At 39.9% G+C, this 26866-nt stretch overlaps 1 protein-coding gene across 2 annotated transcripts in view; it reads left to right on the top strand.

Annotated features, from left to right (window-relative positions):
* Positions 1–6625: 6625 nt before the first annotated feature.
* ST6GAL2 (ST6 beta-galactoside alpha-2,6-sialyltransferase 2) overlaps positions 6626–26866 on the top strand; it is a 175588-nt gene continuing 155347 nt past the window's right edge. The window contains exon 1 of one of the 2 annotated variants that reach the window (XM_014893492.2): positions 6626–6761. The gene's annotated coding sequence lies outside the window, so the exon portion shown is untranslated. The remainder of the gene's footprint in view (positions 6762–26866) is intronic. The other variant, XM_088160103.1, reaches the window with a different exon arrangement.

Here is a 26866-nt window from a genome sequence, read left to right as displayed (position 1 = left end):
GACTAACAATACAAGGCTTGGTTCAAAGGCAAAAGCTTCCCTTCCATTGGGCCAGCAATTTGCCAAGGCATGGCAAGGTGCAACTACTGCTCCAGCGGTACCAAGACAGAGCCTGGCTCCCTCACCTCCCCCTCACCTCCCCCACATATTCCCTCCCCTAGGCTCCTTGCAGTGTGTCAGGGAGCAGAGGCAATGCACCTAAGCAGCTGTGGCTCAGAAAAGTTTTTTATGCCTGAGGAGGATTCTCAGAAAATTAGCAGACAGCAGCCTGGACTTATGTCCTGCAAGAAAGTCAGCCTGGGATGTCAGATTTATTACAGGAAATTTATTTGTATTTTGCCTAAAAAGAATACTTGTTTTTTTATATGATCTTGTCTGTGTAGTCTCATGTTTTCAACCACCATTTCCTCAGCTAGATTACAGTCATGTTGGATGTACATCCTTCTGTGTCTGGGAGCATGACCGTTTCTGGGCACAGGGACAAATCCAGGCAACATCAGAGAAGGACTCCTCTTCTTCCATGCTCTACTTTCTGCCCAAAGGTGGGGATCTGGACAGAAGCTGCAGCATGGCCTGAGTGGTTGATTACCTCTGCATGAACATGCTAATTACCCTTCCAACCCCCACTTTACACATGCTCTGCTTTCCTAGGTTTAATCACCTCCACCTGGATGGTATGGTGGGCAGTGCTCTGTGCATAATCCAGGTCTTTGTTGTTTTCATGTGAGTTTAGGCTCAGACCGAAGTGAGGACTTCTGTCCATTTTACTTCTTCATGTTATCTTCTCCCCTTCTTCATGCTGTTAACCCCATTATCTTTGACAAGACTGGGGTTAATCAGTAACCCTTCACATAAAAGACTTGACAGTGAAATCCTGTTTTTCCTTTCTCTAGGAAACAAAAAAAAATTAACAATTAGAAGGCTGTTGATTTTTTCTTTTCTCTCTGATAATCCAAAGGAATAGCCCTGGGATGTTTCAAATCTGGTTTCTTGTAGAGGTGCTTAATTTTCTGATGGTGCAGTATATTGTTCCTTGCTGATTAAACCTGCACAGGACAATGTTTAATGTAAAACCAGTCTTGAAGGAATTTGTGACTGCGGGGAGTTGCAATGCAGTACACAACCTCAGAGGTATGCTCCTGTATGATTTTATGACAGGCTGTGCTCTCTATTGCCGAAAAGGAATTGTGACACCCTCTGGTCCTCCCTTACCCTGTCCTGTGCTGTCACTCTGTTCTACTTGGAGTAAACCCATTCTGATCACTACCACAGAGACCTATCACCTACTTTTATATGCTGGGTGAATTTTCTGCTTTTTAAATGCATTGAACCTCTTTTTGTGCATTTAGATGAGAGCTGGCTCTGGCTCAAAATATGCCACAAAAATCACAGCTGGGATGAGGAGCTGGGAGGGGATAATAAAGAGTGTCCCTTTTGACAGAGGCAAACATCAGATAATTAATCGGATGTTGCATCATGAAACCATACACTATTAGGCACATCCCAGACACTTTAGTGATTGCCCCACAGTTATGGCACTCAGGTCTGGAAGATATCAGCAAAATGACACATTTCAGCTCTTTCAAAGCAAATGGTAGAATCCTTGTTTTGCAGGCTTCTTTTCCTGTCACACTTATGTGATTCTTCTTCATCAAGCATAGCAGCAGCACACACGTGTGCTTGTTAGCCACCACCACAGCAGTCCAGAGTCAGGAGAAGTAAACAAGCTCCTTAAGAACATTTAGGGGTTACTGGAAGAGCACCTTGATGGGAATGGAGAGGCAGCCTAAAAAGACCTGCAGCCAGATCAGTTAACTTAAGTGCTGGCACAAATACTCTAATGGCCAGGACGGAAATTTTCCAATACATTCAAAATGCAGAGTGATGAAGAAAGCCATGCTCCACAATGCTCCTGCCAGATCAAAGCAAGGGGAGTTAAAAACTTGCTGGAAAAACACTTGCTGGACTCAGCAGTGACCACTTTTACACCCATTTTTCTTGTTTGTGCTGCTTTTTTTGCATGTTCCACAGAGATGTTGTGCTAGCTGTCGCCTTCCCAGGACAAATCTGCCCCTGCTATTGGCTTCCTAAAGTCCTTCTTTTCTGCTTCTTAGGTGTTTTAATATGCCACACAATGGCAATTACTATGCAAACTGCTTTTTGTTTCCTCAGTTTCAATAGGTGGTGAAGGTCATTAAAACTCCTCAATTAAAAAAAAAAAGCATAGAAATATAATTTAAGGTTATTTTAAGTTACTGGTGAGCTGCCAGTTGGGTTGCCCTAACTCAGCTTTGTGTCTTTGTAGCAGACACCAGCAGTCTTGCATATGCTGAGGCCTTATCCAGTGTTGAACTTCATCTCTTTCAATCTGCAGGGGTAGAAAATGTGGGAATAGAAACCCACCACTACAGGACAGTGATTCAGACTGACCTTCTGCATGGATCTGCCTAGAACCTTCCTTACTATCAACACCCCAAAAAACCCTCAATAGGACATAATTTCAACTCAATAGCTCAGGTTTTATTGAAGTACATAAAAATTAATTGCTGTGTTTTTTTAAAAAAAACAGAAAAAACAATCACAAAGGTTTTATAAGGAGTTTTCTCCCCAGCTCATCCTGGATTACAAGACCCTATGTAATTCTAATTAGTTAATAAACATTACTGTGAATTACCTTTCTCTTCAGCTGACACAAGCAATGCATTATTGCTGATACACAATTCCAAAGAATTGTCACTCGCAGTCAACTTCTTCCTTTTAAGGAGAAACAGCCTCTTCAGAATAATGAATTCAAAATTCCAGTGGCCTAGAAACCTTAGAGGGTTTTACAGCTTGACCTTGAGGTTTGGGTTCTGTAATGACATTGCAGAAGTTCCTGCTGATTCTGTGTAACTTTATAAAAGACACGCATCAATATTCACAGGTGCAAAATCTCTGTGTCAGATAGAACCTCTATCTCGGGTAGAATTTGCAGATTTTTTACATGCTATACTAGATTTAACAACACTGCCTTGATTAATATTGTGTTGCAGATCACAGTTAGTATTGATGCAAAACACTGTAATTGGGTTTACCTGGGTGTAGATGAGAACAGAATATAAGCTTTATCATAAATATTTCCCTCCTCCTTTTCATGAATTTTCCATGAATCAAGGAATTGATTCCTTTAATCAATGGGGTAAAATCTTGCACCTGTGACATTAAGATGTACATGCTTAATTCTGGCAATCTAGCACACATAAAAACCACTGTCTGAAAGACAAGTTGTGTCTGTATCTTTGCACTCTAAAATGATTAGAGTTTTGTGAGAAAGGAGTAAAAGGGGACAGTTTTGTCTTCAGAAATCAGTTTTATCTAAGTTAGTGTGGTGTCACTCACTAGGCAGAGGTTGCATGCATGCATGATTTATATGCTTTCATATATCAGATCATCCAGATTTCATTGTAAAAGTGATATTGATTCTCCTATATTAGTAATACTGACACGGGGATAATTCTGACATCATTATAAAGCATGCACTAATACCTCCTTCCTTAGTGAAACCCTTCTGCTCAATAAATCATGGAAAGAGTTAGAAGAAGAAGAAGAGACAGGAAAAAACATTATTAGGACTTGCTAAAACCAATCAGTGCCCAGTCCATGTTCACTGCCAAAGGATACCATATGGTGTATTAGGTAAGCCTATTATTTTCAGGCAGTAAGAAAGATACCAGTGTGTATAACTTGTAGTTGATACTGAGGGAGAGCAGAATCCATGCAAGAAATAAAACAAACCCTTGTATTACCCTCATCCTCCGGTATATTAAATGCCCATTTCAGTCCAGAGGTGTATTTTAAACAAAATGTTGCACATCTCAGAGAAAATGAGAGATATTTCTTTAAGAACCTGCTTCTACTGGAGGTCAATGGCTTTAGTATTACTCATTAAAAATTAAGGGTAGTTATTGACAAGCAAACCACAGAAACTGGTTTATGCCAAAGAAGAATGGCAAATAGATACATGTATTGGGGAAAGAGCCCTGGAGGAAATGTTCTTAGCACCATAAAATTAGATTCACAGGTCACAGATGATTTGTTAGTTCTTTCTATGGTTGTAGAGCCATAATTTATGGAAGAATTCTCCCAGATTCTTTACTTGCACTACAAAAAAAGAATATTTTTTACTAAAGTATAAGTTGCATGTACTCACTAGTGACAACCCACAGATCTGACTGAATTAATATAATCCCCTAAGGATAGAGCCCTCCTATCAGTCTGAAGGTAAGAGGTGTTCTTAAAACTCTGTTTCCATTCTTCTCTGTGAAGCTTCTTTTCAGCAAGTGCAGATGGAGAAATAGCTAAAGGGCTGGATAGTTTGTTTTTAATGCAGAAAGATCTCAGATTCAGCTATTCAGGTTGCCCTCACAAAGCAAACACATTGCCACTGCCTATTTGTAGTTTCTAGAAACAAGCTTTTCAAAACCTTCAGCTTCATCCAGTACAGCTCACAGGGCTCTGTGAGCTCTGCCTACAGCAGATGCCTGCAGCTCTTGCCCAAGCCATGCCCTGTGCTGCTGCTGCTGGACATGCCAGCTATGGGAGGTCTAGTGAGGTGTAGTGAGTGGTCTCAGACCCTCAAGGTCCTGCAGAAAAGGTGTTTGTGAAGGGAGAGAGGGTACTGACAGGAATTCCCACTGGCAAAACACCTCTGACATTGGGAGAAGTTCTCTGGCATTTTGAGCATCATAGCTTTCCAATCTCCTGACCAATCTCTCCAGAGGATGAATAGAGAGATGACTCATATATTTTGTGAGGGTGAACTTCCACAGCAAATGAGCAACCAGTGGGATGTTGCAATGTATGGGCTATAGGCCACCAATCATTCCTGCTTTTTCTACCAAGAAAAACAAGGTCTTGAAAGTCATGGCTGCCTCTGTCTGTGCCAGCAGTGACTCCACCTGCCTTTGTGGCCATCTGCACTGGGGTTCCTTTCAGACCAAGAGGTGGCAGACAGTGTTGGTCTGCAGTTTAAACACAAGGGTTTATTTACCACCCATTGCCTAATCCACTCTGAGCAGGAGGGAAGCAGGAGCAACAAAGGACAGAATTTTCCATCTTTTCATCTCCTTCTGCTACTGAGACAAATCAAAGCCTTGGAAGAAACTTCTCTCTGTACACTTCATGTTTTATGATTTCCTAATAGACTTACCAGGGCCTAAAATTATTTGTCTTTGATTAAAAGCAATGAAATATTAAGTACATATTTTGGAGATTAACAACCAGGCAGCTGTGTTTGAAAACATCCCCTGCAAAATGTTAGCAGGCTGAACAAGGCTTTCGTGGAATATTGCAGTGCACTAACATGCTTTAGATAGAATTTAGATAACAATAAGGCAACTCTCAGTTGTGACTGATTTATTTTTTAATAGGCTTCTCTCAATTATTTTGTCTTCTTTTCTACCCATTTCCATCCTTGTTACAAGGTTCCCTCGTGCTTCTGAATGGTGATACCAGCTAACAGTCCTTAAAGTCATTGTCACACTGGGGCTCAGACAAGCTGGCTCCCTGGTGCTCCCTCTGTTGCTCATGGGGACAAAGTCAGATTCATACATCCTGCTTTTTTTTTTCACCATTTTTTCATCTGCTTTACAGATGACCCTGTGGCTATTGGAGTAGTACCAGGATCTGGATAAAGACACTGCTTTCTGGGGCATGAGGCTGCTGGTAAATTGAAGGAAATGTATGATTTCACTTGCCCCATTGTTACATTGGCTATTGTGTTGTGCATGTGTGTAGGTGAGTGTATGGGTGATCATGTGGGAGAAAGAGAGCTGGATTGATAGCGGGAAATATTCCAGAACACTTCCCTCTTTTAGTTAGAAAGACAATATATTTTATCTCATTTTTATCAAAGGTGACACCAGAAGTAATGACAGGATAAATAATTTTAAGGCTTCAAAGAACAAGGATTCTAAAGAATAGGATTCTGAAGAATTGTAAAGAAAGGATCTGTCTTGGAGATTAAGCTTTTTAAAATCCTTTAGATCCCTTTGCCAAATGCAATAATATTCCATTATAAATCCTTCTATGAATTTACATGTGGTATTGCATTTTTCCTTTAATGGTGTATGCAGGTACAAAAAGGCAGTGATGTGTATTTACCAAACTCTTACCTTTTCAGTTAGTGAATCGCTTAGCCTGGATGCTTTCTTTCATAAATATGGTCATTAAATGCATGAAATTATTGATCTAAATTGCTTTCCTGGGAGGCTGTTCCTTATAAAGAGCAAAGTCAGGTCTCTTTTTGACTGCAAACTAGGCTAGATTTCATAATAAAACTTTCATCATAAAAAAGAAAAATATAAAACTCTGATCAACAATAACCTCTCTCTGATACATCAATGACTAAATCTCAGAGATAGCTGGCTTTAATTTTTTGTACAGTGAAAGAGAGTAGGAAGATACAATTTTTTGCAAGAGACTCCTTTTTGAAGAGATCATGCTGAAAAGGCTGCTGAAGGGATCTCTTGCTGCTACAATTTGTAGAAAGGAGCTCTCATAATTATAGTCAGAGTTTATTGTGCCTCTGCCTGTCTCCCCCCCTCTTCCCACCCCCACCCCCCGCCCCGTGTGTGTGTATGCAGAGAGCTAGAGCAAGCTGGCAGCGCTACCTGAATAGCTACTGAAAGAGTGAGACTTCTCAGTTCCTGCTTCATTCCTGGGTAGCAGCTATTCCAGCGTGTGCGAGCTCCTGACTGCTTCCTCCCATCGAAAAGCCCTTGGTAAGTCCCCTTAGCCGCCAGAGCTGCGGATTAACTCAGCAAAAGGCAGGAGGGGGTGGCACGGAGCTCTGGGGACACTCAGAACCCGTGTGCAGCTTAAGATCTATTAGGTTTCAAGGAATTTCTGTAATAAAGGTGTAAAATCTTCTGTGGATTGCTGGGATGCGAAGGCAATCATGAGGAATGTTTTGTGTGAGAGCAATGAGCAATGCTAAGTACATTCAGGAATGCCTGAAACAGAGCAGAATTTTTCTACGGAAGATAAGATTAGTAAATGCTTCTCAGAACTACAAGAAAAGTGGTTGTGTTGCTTTGTTTTGTTTATCCCTACCATTTTTTTCTTGTTGTCCTTTCCCCCCATCTCGTCTTTTATTATGTTGAATGTGTTAATAGGCTCAGAAAGAAGAAACTGTACCTTCCTGCAAACTGATGGCATTTGAAATGTAGAACTTTTATCAGAAGAGGGATGAGAGCTGAAGCTAAAGAGGAGATAACGTGTACTTTTTATTTGCATTTATAATCTTTTCCATGTTTCTGCTATTGATTCTATAGACTTGCTATGCTCACAAAAAGTTCAAAAAGCTGGGAGATGCACATTTACTGCTCAAGATGCTGATGTTTGCACTTGTATCACATGTTTTATTAGTCACCCACATGAAAAGTGGCACTCTCCAGGTAGGTCCTTTCAGTGCATGTAGCAAAAAGCATTCCCAGACACTCTTTTTCTTTGCCTTGATCCTATGAGTCAAGCTCATTGAACTCCACAGAAAATTATAGAGGCCACTGGAGAGGTCAGGTCACAACTCTCCTTGTCCCACTTGAGCAGTGGCATTTGAAGCAAGAGGCTGAAATAATGCTGTTATCTGAGGGTCCCAGTACTTTGGATCTGGCTGTGTTTTGATTTGAAAAGTAGGAATGAGTTAACCAGGACCAGGCTGAGGTTTTCATCTGGCAGGAGAGAACATTGACAGAATGACTGCCTCTGAACTGAGCCCACAGCTACTCCCCTGATGGATAAATCCAATCTAGGAGAGATGGCAGCCTGACTAGCTGGGCATGGGGCCACTGGCTCATTTGTTACTGTCTGTCCAGCCCACACCTCTGTTGGCTACAGCTGTCCATGGGATCATAGTTAGGTGACACAGCTGTATTTATAGCTATGAGGGTTAGCTGCTCCTTGTATTTAGAAAATATTTACCCGTGATGTGAAACTGCTGCTTAGTGTCCCTAGACATCATTTCCTTTGCTACTGAGCAAACATGATAGCTCAAAGGATTAGACTTTAGGTCTGCAGTGGTGCCTTTCCAGTTTGTATTAGTAAATTTACATCTCTTCAACAGGCCAAAAGAGTGATACTGACATATTTTTCCTTTTTCAAAATATTTCAGTGTTTATTAAGGGACAACTTTCAAGCAAATATTAAAACAGAGATTAGCCAAGCACAGAATAGATATTGGTCCCTGAAACTCAGTCATTCTGTGTTATGGTAACAGGGGAATCATGGTAAGGGGTGCAGAGGACTAGGGGATTGATAAGTGAGTTTATGTAACATGTAGCAGTGGAAATTGCAAGTAGGAGTATGCTTTGTGTTCCAGGTTGTCAGAGTTAACATTAGTTCATCAATAAATTAAAATGTTGTCAAAATTGCGTCATTACCAGGACTGCTTAGTACATTAAGTATAATACTGGGGTGCAATATAGAGAATAATAATTTCTGGGGGGAGAGGAGAAGTGATAAGCAAAGAAGATGTTTGGGGGCTGTTGTTGGGGTTCCTTTGTAATTTCATCAATTAACTACATAAGTCTTTTCTGGAATATTCTTGAGTACAAAAGAGTGTTGTCTTTTCTAAGTTTGTTTTGCTTTCAACATCTGCTTGGATGTATGAAAGAGGAGAAACAGCTCAATGAGAAGAATTCCAGTCTGAAGTGGAGCTGGAACAGGTAGCTCTCCAGCTCAGTGCCACATCCTTGTATTAAATTCAGTCCTGACCACACTCATTTTAGTAATTGAACTCTGCTGTCATCTGCTTGCTATCAGCATGGCAGGATGTTCTCAAAACATCTTAATATCAGGTCAGGATGGTAGAAAAGTGCAGGGGATTTTTCACCAGGGGCCAGATGCCATGACCTTTCTACCTATTGGAAGTTTGCTTCGTGAGGATGATGCAAGTCAGCACAAGAAAAAAAAACAAAAAAACAACTAAGAAAGCATCTTTGCTGATAGGCAAAATCTGTTTTTATCATGGGCAGTGTAAACTCTGCAGAGCCTCACCCATGTCACAAGAAATCTTCCCACAGAAATGTGGAAAGGCAGAAACCATTTGTGTCTTCCTGTAGAAGGGGCTACTGTCTCACAGACAAGACCACCCTGCTTTGGCTGTGTACCCACATATCCACATAGGAGTAGATACTCTGGTAAGTGGAGGGCAGGAGATGTTGCCTGTTCTTAGGCTGATCTGACTGTGTCAGCCTGAAGTCAGCTTGTGTCACCAGGCAGTGGCATACTCCATCCCCCCTAGCAGCCCTCAGGGAGTTGTTTCTAGAGGATGACCAGGCATGGTCCTAAGATCTTGCTGATAAAAAAATCTTCAGACCCTGCCAGCATGAGCCAAGGAGATCTAAATGTACCTTCAACCTGGGTTTTCATCAGAAATTCTCTCTGTTACTTCTCTGACTGGAAATGAGCTCTCCTCCCTGCCCCCATTAAAGATTACAATTCATGAAGCAGAAAATGCCAGACACTCAAGCACTGGCAGAGTTCTTTTAAATTATATTTCTGGTTTATCATCCTTTTATATGTCAAAGTTTTCTATTTCCTCTACCTATTTTTATATAAAGCAAAATGTATCAATCCAGGCATTTCAATACCCATCACTAAAGCATAAAGATCTATATATCCTTGTCGACTGAACAAACAGGGATTTTCAAAGAATAAGCCAGCAGTGGCTTTTGTTTGCATTACTTGACTACAGTTCCGCTTATAAGAATTGCAAAACTAAGCCAAGAAAGCAGAGACTGGTGTAATTCATGGTTTATCACCCTCAGAGCCCTCACTCTTGTACTCAGACAACTTCCTTCTTTCCCATTTTCCTGGGAAGTTTCTGTGGTTATGACTCAGACCAAAGCTCTTTGAAACAGATATCACATCTCCACTCATTGCACACCTTTATGTCTATCAGGCTACATGGAAATACGAAATATTAAGCACAGCTAGAGTATTTAGCATGCATAAAAGGCTAGTGCAATCTCCTGATTATAAATGGTTTTTTGTGTAACTCCTTGCACTTTGGTGGGGTCAAAAGGAGAGAAAACTATTCAAAAGTTCTGTCATTGCCTTTTAGTTTCTGGGCCCAGAAAAACAACTAAAAATCCAAACAATTGCTCCTTCCTTCTACTGCAGGGCAGTGGGAAGGGTGAAAGGACCTTGAAAAGCCATAATCTTGCAATTATGAGGGGAATTATGAAGGGACAATAAGGAAATTTTTCAGTGTTGCATTCTCATGATTAGAATGAATCACAAATTGTTTTTGTCATTGCTAGGAAAAGAGTGGAAGTAACATATAGTGGTATATGAATTCCCCAGTAATTGGTGCTCTGTAACATAAATGAGATTAAAAGCAGTTTACCAAGTCCCAGTACAGCAAGTTTTCCTTCTACTATTCTCTCAAAGGAAGATAATCTATAATGTATATTTTAGAAGACAGCTGCAGCAAAGGAAAGCTACCATCCTAAAGGAAAAAAAAAAAAACCCAAACAACTTCAATAAGACTTTGCAGTCAAAATTCTTTGCTGGTTTAAAGAAGACTGTCTGTGTCCAGAAATAATACTGAGTTTGAGTGCTTCCTTTACTGCATTTCTGTGTTAACTCTGCTAAATAATTAAAGAAAGGAAGAAGAGCAGAACAGATAACTAGGTAATAGCAGACATAATCACATCCCATTCCTTTAAACCTGGATATGAGTTCTTTGACTTGCAATTGGTGGATTTTTTCACTGAGACTCCGTGTCAGGATACATTCCTAGTACTACAACAGATGCTATTAAAGCAGCTTCTTTTCATTATGAAAACAAAGCTGAAGCACTATAACATATGTTGTGTTGATTCATGTCTCAGAAAATATAATTCCATGGAGATATATTTTATAAATGCAATAAGAAAGCAGCTGATTCCTTGGATAAATGCATTTGACTGCAACATTAGCCACTTGCATTTTGTACTTGACAAGCACTCAAATGCACTGTGTTTTAATGCATTGCCACAACACCTAAGAATTTTCATTCAAATGCAACACTATTCCTTTCTCTTCATGAATGTCTTAAAAGATGCTACTGGTTAATGAAAAACATAGATAAAAAATTCCTTTTTTTGGGAATCTGACCCTGATGTTCAGTTACTAGTGCTCAGACCTACAGATTGGATGTCTCCTCATATACAAAGAGAAAATATTTCTGCCCCCCTTCCACCTGTGCACCCTTCATCTGTCTTCTGTGCTTATGCAGCATACTGAAGAGGGAGGCTGTGCCTTATAAGCACGATACCTACACAGTTCCTGCAGCCATTAGGTGCTCCTGTGAAAGGATTTTCCCTACATACCACCAACTGATACTCTTAATATCAGCCTCAGACAACTGGATGGTGCCAGTGATACTGAGGAGCATCTCCCTCAGAGGACCAAGTACAGAAGCACCTTCAGGCTCCAGATGCTTTCCAGGACTAGTGCAGCAGTCTCAGAAAACTTCTGTTCCCCCATCAACTGTTGACATCTCAATAAATACTATCTCTTCATCCTAGTTTTGGAAGAAAAGACTCAGTATATAATTTCTGGAATTAGTGTCTGGGAATGTATGTGGCAATTATATCAAGAATACTGAGAAATGCCAGTTTCTTTGGCAGTTCTATCAGCTGCACAGAACTGACTGCAGTAAGTGTTTGTTTCTGACAGTTGGCTCAGTAAGGTGAATCTGTGGTGAGCTGACTCGTGCCCTAACAAGATATATTCTTGCAGAATTTTCTTTCTGTCCAGAAACCCACTCACATCACTGACAGCTGGCACCTTCAACATAAAATGATCAAAACAACACTCCACAATACTGCTGTGTTTGGGTCCCAAACCAAAGCTGGTGCATTTGGCTGGAATAGGCTGTGTGAAACAGGAGCAGATTTTGGGGTACTGCATGCTCTTATCTTCCTATTTAGTATATTTTATATTAAAAAATATTTCAACAAAATTTAAAGGGCGTACTGTGACCCCTTTAAAGAGCCAGGAACTGTGTCTCAGGTGAAGTAAAAACATTCAGTGATCTATGATTAATTTCATCCACCCCAGGGGTGTTAAATCTGGTTGTAGGGACAGAACAGAGTAGGCAAAGGCTATTTCAGGGGACAGAGAGCCCGTACAGAGCAGCTGTTTTACATCCTTGTTTCTCTTGTTCTCCACTGGGAACACTGAGGGGAGAATATAAGTTACAATAGTCAGGAGAGGGAGAAGAGTCAAAATATTAGTCTGAAAAAACAACACAGAAACTTTACTGAAAATTATTCTTGTATGCTGAGAAAGACAGAATAAAACTGACCACCTCTCTAGCTCAACTAAAAGCCTAATCTATGATGACAGTCTTAACAAGAAAACTCTAATAGTTAGATGCAAAAGGTCTCCTTCAGTTAGTTCTAATGGAATTGTTGTAAAATGCCTCAAGATAAATCCAGATCCCCCCATCTCATAACTCCTGTATTTTAGATGCATTCAGTCAGAGGTCAATAAAGTGACTCAAGTCAAGGCTCAACACAGAACAAAACTCCCAAGAGGTTTTTTCCAAGCTGCTGCCTTCTTGCTAGAGATTCAAACAGCTCCCTAGAGCTTACTCTTAGAGCAAGCACCCTGATTCTAGCACGTTAAAAATCACTCATGTCTTTTCCCTACATACAGGAAATCTGGCAGTCCCATTTGTTGAAATTGCTGCTTCAGTCCTCTTTTGGGGGCATGTCTGGTGTCAAGTTGTCTCCTGTTGCAGAGTCCAAATGTCCCAGTTGAGTGCTTCTGAGATCAGATCCCAGGAGGCAGCAGTTCTTACCTCTAAGGTTATCCACAAACCCACTGATGAAGCTCCAGGGAAATAATTATAACCCATCATTCTCCTTTCCCTATGCTTTGAGACAGCAAATTTCCTTTTCTCTTGAGTGACACAGTATAGTTGGCTGCTTTCACAGCATTAAACAAAGTCATTTGATGACAAAAATGCTCAGCAACAGAGGACAGCTTATTTATTGATTGAACTCCCCACAGACATTACCTGATGTTGCTGAAGCTTATAGGATCAGTATTTTTGTGCTAGCAAATTGAAGAACATAGCTTTAGAAATTGTAACTAGATGCAACGTTATATTTAAAAATGACAATTTTCTTTATGAGAATGGTGTGCAAAGCAGGCACTTTATTCTGCTATACTCATTGGAAAGCACCACCAAAATATGCTTTCCAAGGCATTATAGATGCAGTACAGATACAATGTACTGCCTTACTTTCACCAAAGATCCCCTTTGAATTTCCTGGGCATATTTTTCTAGCTCAATATCCCTCTGCCAGGTGTGTTTGAGGAAAAAATTAAGAACCATCATATTTCCAGATAATGTATCTTAAGAGCCGATCTCATAATGCAAAGGTCAGATGAAATCAAAATACTGTTTACAGCAGTGCTCTTTCTTTTCAGCTCTGAAGTTATTAAAGGCATTTAGACTGAATTAATTTAAAAAAAAAGAAGGAAACTGTTCTTGACTAGCTTAAGGAGTAACATGTGGCATGTAATTTGGATTGCTGAGTGATTTAGACAAGTAAGCTGCATTACTCATCCATCTCATTTAAGATATGTAGATTTTGTAATCTTCCATCTGGATTTTCAGACAAACTTTGAGTTGCTTCTTGGTGGTTTGAAGAAGGCTGGAGAAGATGGCTCATCTTAGAGTGAACAAAGAAGGGTGAAAGCTGTCCAACTGGAAAAAGAGCATATGACAGAAAGCAAAGCTGGTTACAGCAATACATTTTCAATGTATTTTGAATATATTTTCAAATTATTTTCAGTGAGGGAATGATTATTTTACTTTGTTTTCCACAGCAAACAATCCCTTTGTATTTAGTGCAGGATCCATTTAGAACCAGAGTGGCACATGGGTATCCAGCACTCACAAGCTTTGTCTACTCCTGTTGTTTCAGCTACAATATTATCATATGAACACATGGAGATCATGGAAAAGATCCATCACCAAGCAAATCCAAGCCTTCTACTTATGGGGTGGGGGGAAGGAGGAAGAGGGGAAGTGTTTTTAAGGGAATTTAGGAGCAAAACCAATACTATCTTCAACTCATCATCCTGCAGTGCCAGCACCATTCTTTTAAATATAGAATACAGACTGCAAAACTAATGTTTTAACTAAAAACTATTTTTTAACTAAAAAAACTAAAGTTTTAACTAAAACGAATGTTTTAGCTAAACCTGTTGCTTGCAAAACTAATGGCACCAGCAGTTCAAATCCCTGTGATTCCATTCATTAACTAGTGCATGGAGGCTATTTCCAGGTACTCACTATCCATCACACAATGGAGGCCAATCTGTCTAACCAACCAGTCAACCAAGAAAACATTAGATCTGCCTATCTCAGTAGAGGTGAGAAAAAACTTCCTATGATAAGACTGCAGCTAACAAGATTTGAACAATTATGAAATGAAATGAAATGAAATGAAATGAAATGAAATGAAATGAAATGAAATGAAATGAAATTAAATTAAATTAAATTAAATTAAATCAAATGAGGAACTGAAAAAAACCAACCCAAACCCAAACAAAACCAAAGAACCCTAACTTTCTTCAAAAAGATATTTACAAACTCCAGGAGTAAATACATCTAAGGCATTTGAGCCATGCTCTTGTGAAATTTATTAGAGGGAAGAGACCAAAGTCTAATTTGTTAATTTTGGTTTTGGAAAACAAGTGCAAGAAATCCTTAGACAAAACAATCCTGGGGAAAATTGCTCCATAGAGATAAAGAGAAGTGCCACAAACACCATTTCTCTCCCCCTGCCTCAAAGGAAAGAATGGTAAATAGGAGTGGCAGCTTCTTGAAGTTGATTTTTCCAATTGAGAAATTTCTCTGGCAGCAGAAGCCCAGAAAGGTTAATTGAAGCATCCTGATAGACCTCATAGGAAGGGTAGGAATACCTGCGACTTGAAGATGGAACTTGGTGTGGGATAATCTAGACAGATGATCATGAAGGGTGCCTAGAAGGACATCATTAAAGCCTCCAAGGTAGGTACAGTTCAATAAAGCACCACAATTGCTTTATAATTCAAAGGATCAAGGGGACAAGCTTGAGCATTAAAGCTAAATAAAAATAATGAGGTACTTTTGGTTCTAATTGCTTGCTTGGCAGACTGGTTCACAGTGAGGTGAGATGAGCTTTGTTTAGTTGAACCATCAGCCTGATGTCTTGCCAAGTCCTGGTACTGTTGTAAACAAATCAGGCACCTGGAGGCTGCTGAGCCAGGGTCTGTGAGGGCTGGGTGTGTGGGACTGCACATCCATACCAAGGCAGTGCCTCACTGAGGCTCCAGGGGCTTCACAGAGGAGGAGAACTGTCCCACACAGCAATGATGCTAACACATGCTGCTTTGTGCCAGAAGACCTCGATTCTGTGGCACAGTGAGACACCTCTCTGAGCCACGGGAATTCTGAAGGCAGCATCAAGTTACATCTCTTTGCCCTGATTTTAGTTTTTCCATTTTTCTTATTGCCTTAAAGAGGGTCTGAAGTGCTACATGTTCCCCATGGATGGTGGTGGGGTCCCACTCCATATTCAGGCTCATTTTTCAGTAGCAGAATTTGGGAGTTCCATGGGGCCAAGAGCACCCAGCAGTGCAAAGCAAGTGACAATGGTTCTCTCTGTCTCCCACTTTCCCCAGTGGGGCTTGGCAGTGTGGGTGAAATAAGTGACTGCTTTTCACAAGCTGAGGTTTGCATTAAGTGTAAGGTGAGAGCTGTGGCATTAGCTCATGTGACAGACATGCCTCCAGAGATGCAGAAACCATGATGTTTGATACCAGTGAGAGTACATGCTGAAACGTGCACAAGTTTGCACTGGAGGGGGTGTGAAAGGAAGATGATGGAGGTGATTTTGCTTGCCATGCCTGCCCCGAGCCATCAGGCTGCAATAGAAATCAAGACATGCAGTGCTTTGGGCCAGGCAGCTGGGGGTCACTGAACTAAAGGAGGCAGAATTTTTGTAGAAAGCATGAAAACCATATATATGAAAAAATGGTATGGTGGAGTTAGCACTACAGTTGTTTAACAAAGAAAGAGCTGCCAAACAGAAACCATTATTCTTGTGGTGTCCCTGGTGACATTTTGGTGTGCAGTGCCTAGAGTCCAGGCAGGAGCAAGGCAGGGCCAGGAGCAAGAAGAGGGACTTTACTCACAGCACAGCTTCTCAAGCCAAGCGGTTCAGAAATTGGTGCCCCCCTGTTAGTGTAAACACTAACATATCAGAACAAATTCAAAGCTCTTATTCCACAGATCCAGGGCAAACAAACAAACAAAAGGATAAGGAGTTACCAGTGTGAACATAGGGTAATTTGTGTTTGACTTGGCCCCGAAATCATGCTGTGAGATTCTTAACCTGACAACATCAGCTGTGATTTTTTATTGGGAAGATGTATGAAAGTTAGGATCTGGCAATTAACAGGAATAAGGTTGTTGGCTGTGCTGCATTGTTTAGACATTGTAGAAAATTATATACACACCATGTGAAAAAATAATTATGCTGCTAGTGGCAAGAGGGCACTCAGAAGATGTCACAATTAAGGTTGTTTCCATGAAATTTTCAGTTTTGGGGCTGAGGTTTTCATTCCTAGGAAGGTACAAGCTTTGAATAAGCACAGAAGAATGAGATGCAGCAAGCAGAAGTGTGAAGCAGTTCCATGCATAAGAATTTAGACATTTCACTTTCACTTAAATTTATTACAGTTGCCTTGTGTTTTTGTAGAGTACGCCGCCCCCCCTTTTATATAGAATGTAATCTGTTTGAAAACACTGAGTTGCATGATGCCTTGCATATTTACAGGAGTAAGTCTATTTTAATGTATTTAGATAGGAGAATTTGACTAGTATTCAATTTTTGGTGCAAAACCTTGCAGGCAAGATTTTCAAAAATAAGAATCCAAACACAGGCTTCTGAGGCTCATCTATATTGGGACTATATAAGTAGAAGTTCTAAATATGGCTTTCTAGGTTTAACAATAAGGTGCAATATTGAGTTGCTGAAAGTAACAGCTGCATTAGGAGGGTATGTTCACCTCGATGGGGACTTTCTGAACAACACCATGCTTCTTCCAGGGTCCACACTAGCCTGGATAACCTCACAAAGCCCTGTGTTATGCCTTCACAAATGTATCCCAAAAAAAATCTGCTTGCAAATGTGACATCCGAGTTAACAGATCATGTTCAGTTTTACCATTTGTGTTTCAGGACAGTGACATTTCTTATTGCCCTGAATTTGGCTGGGACAGAGTTACTTTAATCTGTAGTAGCTGGTCCAGTGCTGTGTTTTGGATTCAGTGTGAGGATGATGCTGATAGCACACTGTTTTGACAGTTGTTAAGTAGTGCTTACCCTTAGTCAAGGATTTTTCAGCATCTTATGCTCTGTCAATGAGGAGCTGCACAAAAAGACAGGAGAAAGCATAGTTCGTACTGCTGACCCAAATTGGCCAAAGGAGTATTTCATATCATAGAACATCATGTCCAGTACCAAAACTGGGGGAATTACCCAGAAGGAGCCAATCTCTGCTCAGGGATGGGATGGGTATTCATCAGTGGATGGTGAGCAATTGTATTGTGACATCGCTTTTGTCTCTTGGGTCCTGTTATTCTTTCTCCCTTTCCTTATAATTACAATTATTAATATTATTAGCATGTTTATAATTATATTTTGTTTCAATTATTAAGTTATTTTTATCTGATCCCATGAGGTTTACCTTTCTGTTCCAGTTCTCCTCCCCTCTGGAGGCAGGGAGGAGGTTGTGTGAGAGAGCAGTAATGTGGTGCTTTGTTGCCAGCTGGGATTAAACCACAACACTTATCATCACTACAGTGGAAATTTAGGACACACAAGTGTTTTGTTCTTCAAGGCTTGGCTCATAAGACTACTTTTTGACAAGCTGTGACACTGCTAATGCCCATGGAAGTGCTTGCACTATGAGTAACAGCTAGTAGGAATAGTATGGATAATAGTTAACTGCAGAAGCAGCACCGTCTTTATTTAGTCCCTTGTCTGGGCTATTTTCGAATAACTGCTGTTTATTGTCATTAATGGGTTCAAAAACAGACTTTCTTTGTTCTCTTTCCAAAAAACAGAGTAAATCAGGTCTGACATTTGAAGAGAATTTACAGCAGCATGGAGCATATGTCTCTGGAGCGTGGCTGTAACAAAAAACAGAGAACAGCAAAAGCTCTGGTTGTGTTTGTCACCCAGGGAAAGAGGAGAGCAGGAGGGCTTCCTCATAATTCTGTTTTTCCTGCATTTTTTTTTTTTTTTTGTAAAAACATTTTGAAATGGAATATTAAAACAGGTTGCTCTTCTTCCAGATTTAGACCTAAGGAATTTCAGATGGAGGTATTAGTAACTGAGTATTGCATCCACATTGGATATGTTTTGTCCCTGTCTCCCCAGGAAGGGCAGAACCACCAGTTGTCACTGCTTCATTAATTGTTCAATTTCTCCCAGTGGTAAAGGGACAAAATTCTAAATTCCAACTGGCAGAGTTTGCAGGCGTGTATAATTTATGAGCTGTGAGAAACTGGAAAGATAACTACAATCAGTATGAGCATAAAAACATCCAGCTTGCAATCTCTGCCACACAGCATAGCTGCCCATGCTTACTTATCACACTGCACTTATTTTTTACTTTCTCAAAACCTAATTCTCAAGGTTTTGTTGTTTTGTTTGTGTTTTGGTTTTTTTAAGGACTACAATTTTTTTAGGCTGGATGGCTTCTCAATGGAAAGAGGCACAGTCTGGAGAAAACAAGATTGAAAAGGTAGAAAACAAAAATTTTATCTTGCCAAAACCATACCAACATTATTGAATATTGTGGAGGGTGGAAGATATGTAAAAGCAGAGGTAGGATTCTCACTCTAGACAGATTCTTAGTGGAAATGGAAAAGATCTGAAGAAAAGCAGGCAAGGCAGGCAGCCTTTCACAAACAAGAGAGAAGAAAGGAAAGCAGAAATGTAGGGATTGTGGGTACACAGAACAATTGTTATTAGTTTTTAACTTTTCTAACCGAGCTATCTGAGTTACTGGCAATATCACCAGAACACAAGCCAGATGTCTGCAGATTTGCATAGATCTACATATGTTTAGTGATATCTGAACCATTGTGCAACAGCAGATCAGATAATATTCAAAGGGCAAATAGAAATACATAAATACTTCAGGATTTAAAATAATTTCTTATCCGTATGTATCTTCCTTCCTTCTGCCTGTCATTTCTGTTTCCTCCCTCCCAGCAGGAGACTATCACTTTAGTGTCACATCACCCTGGAAAAGTTTTACTTGATGAACAATGTCACAGTCACATCTTCTCCCCTAACTTAACTCGAGTCCTCCAACTTCACTTACTATCTCCTTCAGAAAATCAGGAATTCCAGTCCACTCCTAAAGCAAACCAGCCTTGAATTCTATACATCTTGGCCAGATATGAACACAGATAACATTAGTTTCTTAGTTATGTTATATGTTTCCAGTAACTTTCTTAAATAAGAAGCATCTGGCTTAAACAGCACAAAGCACTGGTGCCAGCATTGCTGGGAGGGCTTTGGCAGAAACCGTGGTCTCTGTTCTTGGAGGTGTCATGGGCTGCAGATGAGAATTTATGTTGTCATGTAAAGAGCTCTAGCCTGGCACACAGATTGTTTGTGCAGTTCTCTGTTACATACTTTTATTTATGCACAACTTTTTTTCTGGGGTTGAAGAACCGAGCAAAAGATGAAGCGGACTTCAGCTCTGCATCTCCAGTGTGTGTGGATAACTGAGAGGTGATACTTTAACCCATGCAGCCACACATCCTTCGAGCTAACTTCATCTGAGATTATCTCCTTCCCAAATGAACATGGGCTGGTTGGGAGAAAATGCTGTTGAAGGGGACACAGGGCCAGAGGTTAGAGTAGACCTTGCTCGTCATCATCAGAGTTGAAGAACTCTCACAGACAAGGAAAATTTTATTTCATCTCCACTGCCTCCTGTGGAACAATAGGAAAATTCATTTAGCTTGACTTAATACATTTTTTTATGTGTGCGTGAATTTCACATTTAAGGAAGAATAATGCTCATGAGTTTTTCCTGTTAAAACTATATACATATCTCTAGAACATAAAATATGCACTCAGAAGGGATGCTAGATTTGTTAGATGATCAGTCCTGCTGAAACTATTTCTAATTGGTGTGGCAGGCTTAGGTTTCTAGATTGTAGTCCATGCATTATTCCTCTATACTGTGCTGTAGTAGCAGGCAGGGTGGTAGCACACAGAATTTTTTATCAGGGTGAATATAATCAAGTATTGAAGTGAAAAGTACAAAAAAGGAAAATAAATATCCAACAGAGCAATATGGACTAGTTATTTACTGAAAAGAGATGAGAATTTACATATGAAAAAGCATGAAAGAAAAAATTATCTTTTCCTAGCACAAGTAACAGTTTTAGCTGATCTGCTGTCAGAAAATGTTTCCTAAACTAGTTCTATTTAAAGCATCTCTAAAATGGTAAACTGTCTAGCAATCAAAGAATTTCATCAGTTAATTTACCTTGATTAGCATGGTACTTACAAAAAGTGCTAATAAATTTTAACTTCTAGTAAACTGGAAACTCCATATAAATTGCTAGTACAGTCTTAAATTACTGATCAGTTCTGAAAATCTAAGTCAATGTGCATTTTTATACTATTCTCTTTCAGTCATTGTCTGCAATGTCTTTCTTGACCTTGAACTGTGATAGAATTTCCATGTAAAATAAGGAAAAAGATGCCACACTTCAGGATTGCATTTTTTAGTTAAAATACAAATATGTAAAGGATATGAAGAGCAAAAATGCTTTTAGTAAGTAAGGTGCTCATAAGGCGACTCTTTTTTTCCGTCCAAAGTGCATTCTTACATGTTAGGATACAATGTTCTTTAAGCATACAGTGCAAAGTGCCAGATATGTCACAGTAACAGGTTTACTGAAAAGTTGCAGCCAAAAAAATTCTTGCTCTGCAATCCTCATGTTTTGTAAGCATAGACATATCCAAAGAACACCATGAAATAATTCATAGTACAACCACATATGAATTTTCTATGCACCTCTTTCATTTTCCGTGTTGTCACAAATAAGCTGGTCATAGGTCTTTAGGAGTACAACTCTGCTTGAAAATGATGAATTTCCAAGTGTTAAAGGATAGACACATTTTAGCAACCAAATCTAATCATCAGCCATCTGGAGCTTCTTCCACTTAGAGATATATTAGAATAACAGAGAGACCTGCTCTCTTCTGTAAAGAAGAAAAGTCCTACTCCTAAATTCATTGATACATTCTGTTCTACTATACCAACACATACTTTTTTTCTCTGTTTGTTTCTAAAAGAAACCTGTAAAACAAGCTAGTAGAAGGCAGACCATAAGACACTGATTGGAAAAAAAAATATCCTTTATACTGGAAAGAAAATATCACAGGATAGACCAAGTTCTGTGAATATACTGGAAAGAAAATATCACAGGATAGACCAAGTTCTGTGAAAAAATGGCAAACAGCCTGGTGCAATGTGCAATGAGCAGCAGAGCAGTGCTGGCTCCCCAAAAAAGACACTGGTGCATTATGAAATCTTCTGATTTATGAAACAGCAAGTAGGGAAGCCAATGGCAGGACAGTTGCACCCAGTCTTCCCCAAATGGTCCCCGGTAAAGAATGGACTGCTTGTAGATATATAGATGTCTACATTAGTATATAAGATTTCCTGTTTTTCCTAAACAGTGCATGGAAAAATTCAGAATATCCTTTTTGGGCTATATTGCTTTTATTTTGACTTCGTGTAGGGCCTGGAAAGTCACCTCAGATGGAGCTTTTACTTATGTGATGTGCAGACTTCTCCCCTGAATGGCCCAGTGTTTGAGCACCATTTTGATCTTTGCTTGGGTCTGTCTTGGTTTGTGGCTCTGTATGCCAGTGTTGCACATTTGGGGCCTGTGTACTGGGGAGCATTTTCCAGATATTCCCATTGCTCCCCACTGTGGTGTCCCAGTAAAGCGTGTTCAACTCCATTTCCTCAGACACTTGTTCATATGTAGCCTACCTGACCTGAATTAATCAGGGTCTATGGCCTACCTTTCTCTTGGTTCTGCTGTTCCTGTATGCACACATGAATTTTCCTGATATCCTTACTCAACCAAGAAGTTCCTATTAATTTCTCTTTGGCTAGCCAGGGAGAGCCTGAGCTGCCTGCCACTGTGCCACTTCTATTTTCTGGAGACATACACAGACTAAGAAAATGCAAACTGAAAGGCTTTCTTCTGATGCTATTTTTGTGCTCTTTTCCTTCCAGTCATATGTTATTTTCCTTCCACAATCCGGATCCTCAGGTTGAGCTCCATTGTAGCTTGGACAGCAGAAGGCGTAAGAACTTGTGGATACTTCACATGCATCAAAACACAAAAGAAATTTTGTGTCCTTCATTTGTTAAAAGCAATGTGATTTTCAACTTCCTAGACATTGATAAAGGCTGAGAAAATATACTTTAGAAGACAATGTGTGTCCCAGAATAATCATCATTAGGAGAACTCAGATGTTTTTCAGTAACTGGTATAGTAGATGCTGGTAAATCCAAATCAGAATGCTGTTAGTAAACATTTGATACTCAGAAAGTGAAAGTAAACATGCTAATAAATTTTCTTGCAAAGGATGATGAACTCCTATCAGACAAGTGGCAGGGCTCATTGATACTTCAGGACCTGATAGAACAATGATGAAGGCTACCACACAATCTCAGTGGCCACCCTAATGGCTCAAAATGCTACTGCAGGATTTTTTCGTGCTACTGCAGGACTTTTTTTCTCATCATTTGGTGAGAAAAATTAGGTAGAATCAGGTCTTTGATGTGAGCTCATGTATTTCCTCACAGAGTCTGGTTTCCTTCAGAAAAGCAAAGGTAGAACACACATAAACATTAGCAAATTCCCAATATTTTCTCATCTACCATTCAGTCCAAAGTGCCTTCTCCTCGTGCCTGTCCTTTAGGCCATGCTCTCAGTGCCTGCCCTGGCTGTGTCATGTGCATTCTTCCAACTTCTCATTGCCTCCTACCATTAACATGAAAAACTCTCACCAGCCAAAATCAGCTCACACACTGTGGGCCTTGCACATCCCTTCATTTTGGATAGTTGCTGAATGTCTACATAGAGAGTGAAGGTCACCTTTCTTCATAAAATACAGTACCTGGGTTTTATGCTTAGCTTAAGCCAAGGGCATCAGCTTCCTCATCCCATTCCACTTCAGTGGGTAGGTGGGATTCATCTTGCTTCTATCTCAGCTCAGAACACTTTTAGGCTGCAAATCATCTGAGTATTCAGATGTCTAAATTGGGATGGGATAATTTATGGGCTAAAATTTTTACCATGGGTACCTTGAGTGACCTGTATAGATAAACAGCCATGCTCTAAGGGTCTGAATTTGGCCAGAATAACTCATTAAGTGACAGTGTGAGAAGACTGCCTCAAATTGAGGTAAAACACAGAGGTAACACAGGGTAACCCAGGCTATAGGCAGGCCATCAGCTCTAAGGAAATATTGAACTTTGAAGATATATCATCACCATTATGCCAAGCAATAAAAAGCTGAAAGCTGATAAACATGGGTTCTGTCAGGAAATGGATGTGTGGAGAAATGCATGCCTGGGACAAGCATTGACTCCTCAAAGCTCTCTCTACTCATGGACAGTGATTATGAGACTCAGTGCATTCACTTCTCTCAACTACATGATGAAAATTACATCCAATGATATAAAATTAATCAGCATTAGGCTATTGGCCATAGCAGCAAAAAATATAAGCATTGTGTGTATTTGAAAGGTGGAATGGAGAAAAAGAAAATAGAAGTGAGAAATTGAACTGAGGAAGGTTGAAGAAGGAGACATTTTACAGAAGACTGAATGGGAGGAGACAGGAATTCAAGGAAATGGACAGTAAAGTAGCAAGAAAGCACAACCAATATAAAAATTGTCATACCTGATCTGTGCCATTGCCTTGGACTCCTAGCATCCTGTTCCTGCTAGAAACTATGATTAGTTAGGCTAGATGTGTCAGAGGGTGGAGCATGAAATCTATCTATTGAAAATATGCAATGTAATCAGCCTATCAAGGAGATATCCTCTTAAAAGATATTATTTGAAGACTTGAAGCATGAAAGATGGGTGAACTGAGGTGCAAAAAACTGAGGTGCAAAAAAACCCTACAAGGTGGAGATAATTGGGGGAGTGAGAAAAAGAACAAACTGGGATATAAAAGGAGCCCAGAAGATTGTAATTTATTTTCCCATACTTGGTGCTGTGCTCAAGGGATGATCCAAAGTCTTCATGCTTGACTCCTGTACAATATGCAGAAGGGCACATTATCTTTTATGAGACTTTTTTTATAGTTTGATGTGGTGCTTGTCAATATTGTAGGATTTCCAAGTTTCTAGGTTTGGTCCTCCTTGTAGTTCGATTTTTTAAAATAAATCTAGGTCTTTTTGAACCTAAATGACTCTATGATTCACTCCTTAATCCTCAAAAGATTTTTTGAAAAATTGTTCCTGTCCCTTCCTTACATCTTCTCTGCTTATTAAAACTAATCCGAAACACATTGACGTGACTATACTGAAGTTACTCATTGCCCTTTAAATCTCTTATTTCAAAGCTGTAATTTGCACAATTTATATTACATACTTACTCTGGTATCTGCCGTCAGGGCAGGAATTTTTCACAACTGATATGCACTCTGTATAGACAGCTATCAAGAAACCCCACCATGAGCAGCACTTGCACCAAGGCAGTTCCAGGAGGAGTCTTAGCTCAGAGTCTTAGCTCAACCCCAAGCTTTCCCTAGCTTTTTTCACAGAGAGGGAGCCTATTCAGGCTACAGCTCTCCAGAGAGCCAAGCAGATGCTGCACTTCGTGCTTACTTAGCCAGCACTGCTCATGGTACCTGAAATAAGACACTCAGAGCTCAGAGAGACCAGAGGAACAGCGTTGTCCAAGTATTTTTACTTTAGCAATTCAAAACAATGCAAAACACAGCAGCCCCTGAAGAGTAATTTCTTCCAGATGAGCTCCTCTCATGATGGCCCTAGCACCAGGATATAAGAAGTGACAACCAGACCAGGCCTTATGCACCTCTGCATGCCAGATATTTCTTGAGGAGGAGGGGGACTGGGGAAGAGAAGCTGCTGCCTAACAGCATCCAGCTTGTGCAGAGAGAAGGGAACATATTTGAATGGTTTAGTACAAATACATCAGCTCCTGGCAGGATATTGAAACTGATCAGTAGTCCCTGTGATCAGCATATCAGAGTTGACTGATGTGCCAGTAGTGTCAGCCTGTTGTCAGGGATAATTTTATTGTTGTTTATGGTTGTCACTTCAGCTGGAGATTAGATATCAGACCTACTAAATTTGCAGCATTGTTATCTTGCTGTGGACACAAGCTTTGAAACATGCCTTGGACAAAAAATATTATTACACAAGAGGAAATAGTTCCTATATACATCCTATATGACACAGATTGCTTCAGTTTCTACACTTACCCTTTAGTACAAACTTTACTTTCAGGGTAGTAACTGGAATACCATCATATCAAGGAATCCTATTCGAGAAAGCATGCAATTTCCTTGTATTCAGAGAAACAAAACCCTTTAAAGACAAAGTGAAAAAGAGAGCTAGAAAAATTTCCCATGTTACCATAGCAGACTGCCCCTTTACATTGTTGATTTAAATGGCATTCCTCTTTTCATATTGTGTTAGTGTTTCAATTTCTGCCCCTCCTTGAGTTTAGCTTCTGGGACTTTGCCATTTATAATCCAGTGTTCTGCTTCTCTGTTCCTTGTGTTGCTTACTTTGCCCAAGCCTCTAAAACCAGATGTCCATCTTGCCATGACAAATTTGCTCAGGGTCAGCAGGGTAAAAAAATCTGAGAAAGGAATCATAAAGAAAAACAAATGCACAAAGATATGAACATAGTTTCTCCTCAAGCACAGCTAAGTCAGGTCTAGGCTCAGTCTATGTTTAAGGCATAGCTACTACTGTTTGTACTTTGGGAAGAGAAGTGAAGTAGTACTGGAAGAATTTGAATGCTGTACAGAAAACATTCTTGTTTGTCACGCACCTGATAGATCCCCTCATCATGTGAACGTCTGAAAGTAAGAGATTGCTTTTTCTCTGAAATTCAGATTAGAAATTCTTGGCAAATGAAATAAAGGAATGATTGTTTTCTAAAAATAGTCCATTTGTTTTTTCTGTGCTAAACAAAGTTATGTGGACCCAAATTAACCACAATATGTTTCATATTTTCAGTTCTGGCTGCTATGTTTATCATTTGATATGTGTATCAATTGATACCTTTTTTCATAGGACACCAAAAAATTAAAGTGCAAGAGTAGCATTTTTCAGAGGATGAAAAAAAGAGGATGGTGTTTCTAGAAAATAAGTTTGTCCTTTATACAAAGAAGTGGAAGAGCAGGGGGACAGAGTGAAGGATGCTGTGAACCAGCTCTCTTTCTCCTAAAGTGAGTTGTGAACATTTGTATCTAGTTTAAGGCAAACACCAGCCTCTCATAAACTGGAGAAGAAAGGTGCTTTTGTGGAGCAGGTGATAAGCCAGGACAAAATCCCCCCCAGTTGGTCCTTGACAGGTTTCCTGTGTGATACTGAACATGTCGCTTTGAGCCTCATCCCAGCTGCCTTCAGCCTCACAGAGTTAGTCTCTCTTAAACTACTTAAAAAGAGAGATATGGGCATGTCTAGTAAGTAATTAATTCCACTGATCTGAGAAACCTCCTAAAG

Source organism: Sturnus vulgaris, chromosome 2 (genome assembly GCF_052056855.1).
Source record: "Sturnus vulgaris isolate bStuVul1 chromosome 2, bStuVul1.hap1, whole genome shotgun sequence".
Lineage (NCBI taxonomy): Eukaryota > Metazoa > Chordata > Aves > Passeriformes > Sturnidae > Sturnus > Sturnus vulgaris.
The sequence above is the reverse complement of the archived record's forward strand: the minus strand, read 5'-3'. Positions and strand labels throughout refer to the sequence as shown.